At 46.5% G+C, this 5,198-nt stretch overlaps 1 pseudogene; it reads right to left on the bottom strand.

Annotated features, from left to right (window-relative positions):
• Positions 1-2,803: 2,803 nt before the first annotated feature.
• LOC129462783 (keratin, type I cytoskeletal 19-like) lies at positions 2,804-4,109 on the bottom strand (annotated as a pseudogene).
• Positions 4,110-5,198: the final 1,089 nt, after the last annotated feature.

Below are 5,198 nucleotides of genomic sequence, written 5' to 3' on the forward strand. Positions count from 1 at the left end.
TCGCAGGCCTTGCACCTTTCTTCCCTTCTGCCTCTTAGGCTGCCGCTGCCGCCACCGCCACTTGCTCCCTTCCCCAAGCTCATTTCCCTGCGCGGGGACCAGAGGCTAAAAAGCTCAGCTGGAAAGCTACAGTGGGGCGGCGCCAGCGCGGGGACTGGCTCCGCGAGCGCAAGGTCCTGGATGAACTGGGAGGGAAGGAGCGCCCGGCCGGCCTGGGTTCCTGAAACGCCGCCGCTGCGCGCAGAGTGCAATGGGGAGCCGGAGACCCACCAGCGCGCCTGGCTAGCGAGTTGGCGGCTGCTTCAGTTAATGTTGCGTGGTCAGTGTCGTGTTGCAACTGGTGCCTGCTGCTAAAAGAGACATCGCCACATTCTTCTCATTTGTTTTCTTTTTTGTGTAAAGCTTTTATTTTTAAAGCGCCCGTTACATATGAAAATTAATTTCGGTCGTTGCTAGGATTAAGAGGAAGTAATTTGAAGGGCATAATGTGTTTGAAGATATGTGGCCTTTAATATGCATCTCCTCACTTTATTAAAATTTCCTGACACTTGAATACAGTACTAACGATCTGCACGTGTTATATGGAAGTGCACCATATTGAAAAATAATAACACACAAATTGCACAAAAATTCTTAAAAACGTAATTTTTTTCGTAGTAGCTTTACAGTTTCGGATCTTACATTTAAGTCTTTATTTTTGAGTTGATTTTTGTATATAGTGTGAGATAAGGGCCTAATACTATTCAGTTTTCCAACATCATTTATTGAAGAGGCTGCTATTATACAACATGGGGACTATAGTTAATAACAAGGTATTGTGTACTTTAAATTGCTGAGAGTGGATTTTAAGTATTCTCACCATAAATTAATAAGTATGTGGTGTAATGCATATGTTAATTAGCTTGATTTAGCCATTTCACAATATATACATATTTCAAAACATTATGTTGTGTACCATAAATATATAGTTTTAATTTGTAAATTAAAATAGAAACAAAAAAATGTATAACAAAGAAACAAAAATGGGAGATTATGTGATTGAAGAAGCCCTTTGCAAAGCAGAAATGTTTCTAAAACTCTCCCAGAATTACTGTGTGGTTTGTTTAGCACCCAAAGTGTGTGTTTTAATGCGCTCAGCTGCTCCTGGGCCTTGAGAATCAAGCCTGTAATCAAGATCACTAGCGACTGGCATCTTCATAGGAAGCAATTGACAGAAGACTCAGGATGAATGGAAGACGGACTCTCCCTGCCTTTCCACACTGAAAATATATTTCAGAGGATTATTTCTTATAACGTGAAAATTTCTTATAATTAATTGTAAGGGGGAAGTTTTTTGTAGAGCTGAGCACCAAAATAACACAGATTTATGCCTAAACTATATCAATTCCATTAAAATGAACACAATTATTTCAGGCGCTAATATGAATTACTACATACCATGGCTGCTGACTGGGCTTCTTCAGATCGTTCCTGATTATTCCTATGTTAGAGACTATGCTCACGAAATGTGTACAGATGACAGAACATGTAATACTAAAAACAGAAAAACAAGACCAAAATAATGCAAATGAAGCACCTCAGGGTATTCTGAGAGGAAAACTTAAGGTCAACAGAGGCCAATGTGACAGCTATGAGGATGACCCCTAAGGACTCTTTTTTGTAGTGTTAGTGGGGTGAAACGCCTAAAAAATCTAAATCAGACCTTGTATCAGCAAAGAAATGCTTCATAAGTTGGAGTAGAGATATAAATTAAACTCTAGTTGACTTCTCTACACATGGACAGGAATATCTCAAGATTGACTGTATCATCAGGTTCTAGATGTCCTGTTCTGGGTTGGGGGCTATAGGAGTTTCAAGGTGAGTCCAGGCTCACAGAGAACCTTCTCTAGAACTTTGATCTAGTTCCCTCTGGATGCGTTGGATTTCCCTCTTGGAAACTAAAGAAGAGAGCAGAAGATTCCCCGGGCCTGTCTACATCCACCACTCTGTCATTCTACAAGTATGCACCAGAGCAGGAGAAGTCTGTCCTAGAAGCCTCACAAGATAACTGGGAGACTAAATGGTAAACAGGAGCCAGGCCCTGAAAAAAATCAAGAGGTACCAAGTTTTGAGAAAGGCCTATATTTAAGGCATGGAATAAATTCAGCCTGAGTCACAAATAAGAGTTTTGAAAAAGATAATAAGGAAATAGCCAGGTGCAAAGGTTCACGCCTGTAATGTCAGCACTTGGGGAGGCTGAGGCGGGCAGATCATCTGAGGTCAGGAAATCAAGACCAGCCTAGCCAGCATGGTGAAACCTCGTCTCTACTAAAAATGCAAAAACTAGCCAGGTATGGTGATGTGCCTGTAATCCCAGCTACTGGGGAGACTGAGGCGGGACAATTGCTTGAACCCAGGAGGCGGAGGTTGCAGTAAGCCGAGATCGTGCCACTGCACTGCCTGGAGCAAGACTCCATCTCAAAACAAAAAGAGAGAGAGTAAGGAAACCATGCTTTTTTCCTATTCACTCAACAGAACGTTAAGTGGCTCCTTGCCTGACCAGGATCATTGAGTTGGATAAAGGCAGATGGATTCCCTGCTTTCACCTTTCTTAGCCTGGAGAAATGCAGAAACAGAAGTACAAATGGGAAGCAGATTCAACAAAGTGCAAGCAACGTGGATCTCCCTGGGTGGTAAAGTCACAGGTGATAGTTATGAATTTCTGATTAGTTCGCCATGTTTTCCACATTTTTACAACGAGCATGTATTGTTTTTCATACACACACACACACACACACACACACATATATATTTTTTTCCCTTGGGCCATAAAATTTTATTGGCAGATCAGGGGAAGAGCAAGGGGTAAGGGTCCCTTCCTTCCCATCCCCCTACCCAGGAGACACCCTCCAAAGGACAGCAGAAGCCCCTTAGCCTGCTGCCTCAGAGGACCTTGGAGGCAGACAGGTTGTTGTAGTGATCTTCCTGGCCCTCGAGCAGGCTACGGTAGGTGGAGATCTCCTGCTCCAGCCGCGACTTGACGTCCATGACCTGCTGGTACTCCTGATTCTGCCGCTCACTATCAGCTCGCACATCGCCCAGCTGGGCTACAATACAGTTGATCAGCGGCTGGATCTGCGCCAGCTGGGCTCCAAAGCGCGCCTACGTTTCTGCCAGTGTGCCTTCCAAGGCGGCTTTCATGCTCAGCCGTGACTGCAGCTCAAGACCCTGGAGAGTGCGCCGCAGGTCAGCGACCTTGGACTGGCTCATCTGGAGCTGATCGGTGTGGCCAGCTACCTCCCGGTTCAATTCTTCAGTCCGGCTGGTGAACCAGGCTTCAGCATCCTTCCAGTTCTGCACCGCTATGACCTCGTATTGGCTTCGCATGTCACTCAGGATCTTGGCGAGATCGGTGCCCTGAGCCGAATCCACCTCCACACTGACCTGGCCTCCCACTTGGCCCCTCAGCCCACTGATTTTCTCCTCATGGTTCTTCTTCAGGTAGGCCAGCTCTTCCTTCAGGCCTTCGATCTGAATCTCCAGGTCGGTACTGGCCAGGGTCAGCTCGTCCAGCACCCTGCGCAGGCCGTTGATGTCGGCCTCCATGCTCATGCGCAGAGCCTGCTCTGTCTCAATCTTGGTTCGGAAGTCATCTGCAGCCAGACGGGCATTGTCGATCTCCAGGACGATCCCGGAGTTCTCAATGGTGGCACCAAGAATCTTGTCCCTCAGGTCCTGGATGGTCTTGTAGTAGTGGCTGTAGTCACGGGAGGGCCTGGGCCCCTGCTTCTGGTACCAGTCGCGGATCTTCACCTCCAGCTCGCGGTTGGCTGCCTCAGGGCGCACACCTTGTCCAGGTAGGAGGCCAGAGGGTCGTTGAGGTTCTGCATATTGAGCTTCTCGTGCCAGCCAGCAGCCCGTCGGACGCGGCCAGGACGCCTCTGTAGCCCCCCAAGGAGGACGAGGACAGACACTAAGCGGGCGGAGGACACGGACACGCCTCGGCCGCTGGAGCCCCAGTGCATGCTGGGTGCGCGAAAGGCGACCCCCGGCCCAAAACTCACCGAGCCGCCACCCAGGCCTCCGAAGGACTACTTGGCCCACGACTGGCGGTAGCTGTAGGAAGTCATGACGAGGCGGAGCACGGACGGAGCGACCCTGGTCCCAGAGGCTGCGATTCGAGGGAGGAGCCATAAATTTTTTTTTAAATAGCTACTTTACATAAAGTTGTACAAGCACTTGACGAGGGAAATGACCACTCAACAGGTGAGCTACCTAAGGCAGAGGTTAAATGGCTTACTAAGATCACAACTGGCCGGGAGCTGTGTCTCACGCCTGTAATCCCAGCACTTTGGGAGGCCGAGGCGGGCGGATCACGAGGTCAGGAGATCAAGAGCATCCCGGCCAACAGGTGAAACTCCATCTCTACTAAAAATACAAAAATTAGCTAGGCGTGGTGGCGCGCGCCTGTAGTCCCAGCTACCCCAGCTAATCAGGAGGCTGAGGCAGGAGAATGGCTTGAACCCGGGAGGCAGAGGTTGTAGTGAGCCAACATCAGTTGCCACTGCACTCCAGCCTGGCGACAAAGCGAGACTCCGTCTAAAAAAAAAAAAAAAAAAAAAAAAAGCACAGAACTATAGTGAAGAAGAAAGATGGCGGACGCACATAACTGCATATTACCAAAAGATTTTTTTGTTTCTTTTCCTTTTCCTTTTTGCAAGACAGCCGAGATTAAAATCTAAGCTTTCTAAGTCTCCGGATCTGTACCCTTTCCACCAGCTGACAGTCTGCTAATAACGATATGCACTCTCAAGGATCAAGGTAAGCACTGCAATATATTCATTCACAAAATAATGAAATGTAAGAAACCTATATATGAAAAACATTTTCATGTCTCACTCTCTTGTTTTACTCTGTCACTATTCCTTTTTAATTTTTTATTTCTTTTTATTTATTTTGTATCTCTATTAGAGGCTTACCCTTAAATTGTATTTGGAGAATAAATAAAAGGAAAAATCACATATTCTCATTATACTAAAATGACCACAGTTGATAAGCAAGTTAGGTATGGTCAGACTTAAAATATAGATTGAAGCATGCATAAAATTCACTTTATGTGCCTACAAGTCAAAAGTCATCGGGCACACTCTCCCATTATAGGAAGTGCTCTAAAATCTAGATGCTTCTCACACAGGCAACTCTGTGGTTTTCTCTGGGGT

The sequence above is a fragment of the Symphalangus syndactylus genome, chromosome 2 (assembly GCF_028878055.3).
Source record: "Symphalangus syndactylus isolate Jambi chromosome 2, NHGRI_mSymSyn1-v2.1_pri, whole genome shotgun sequence".
Classification (NCBI taxonomy): Eukaryota; Metazoa; Chordata; class Mammalia; order Primates; family Hylobatidae; genus Symphalangus; species Symphalangus syndactylus.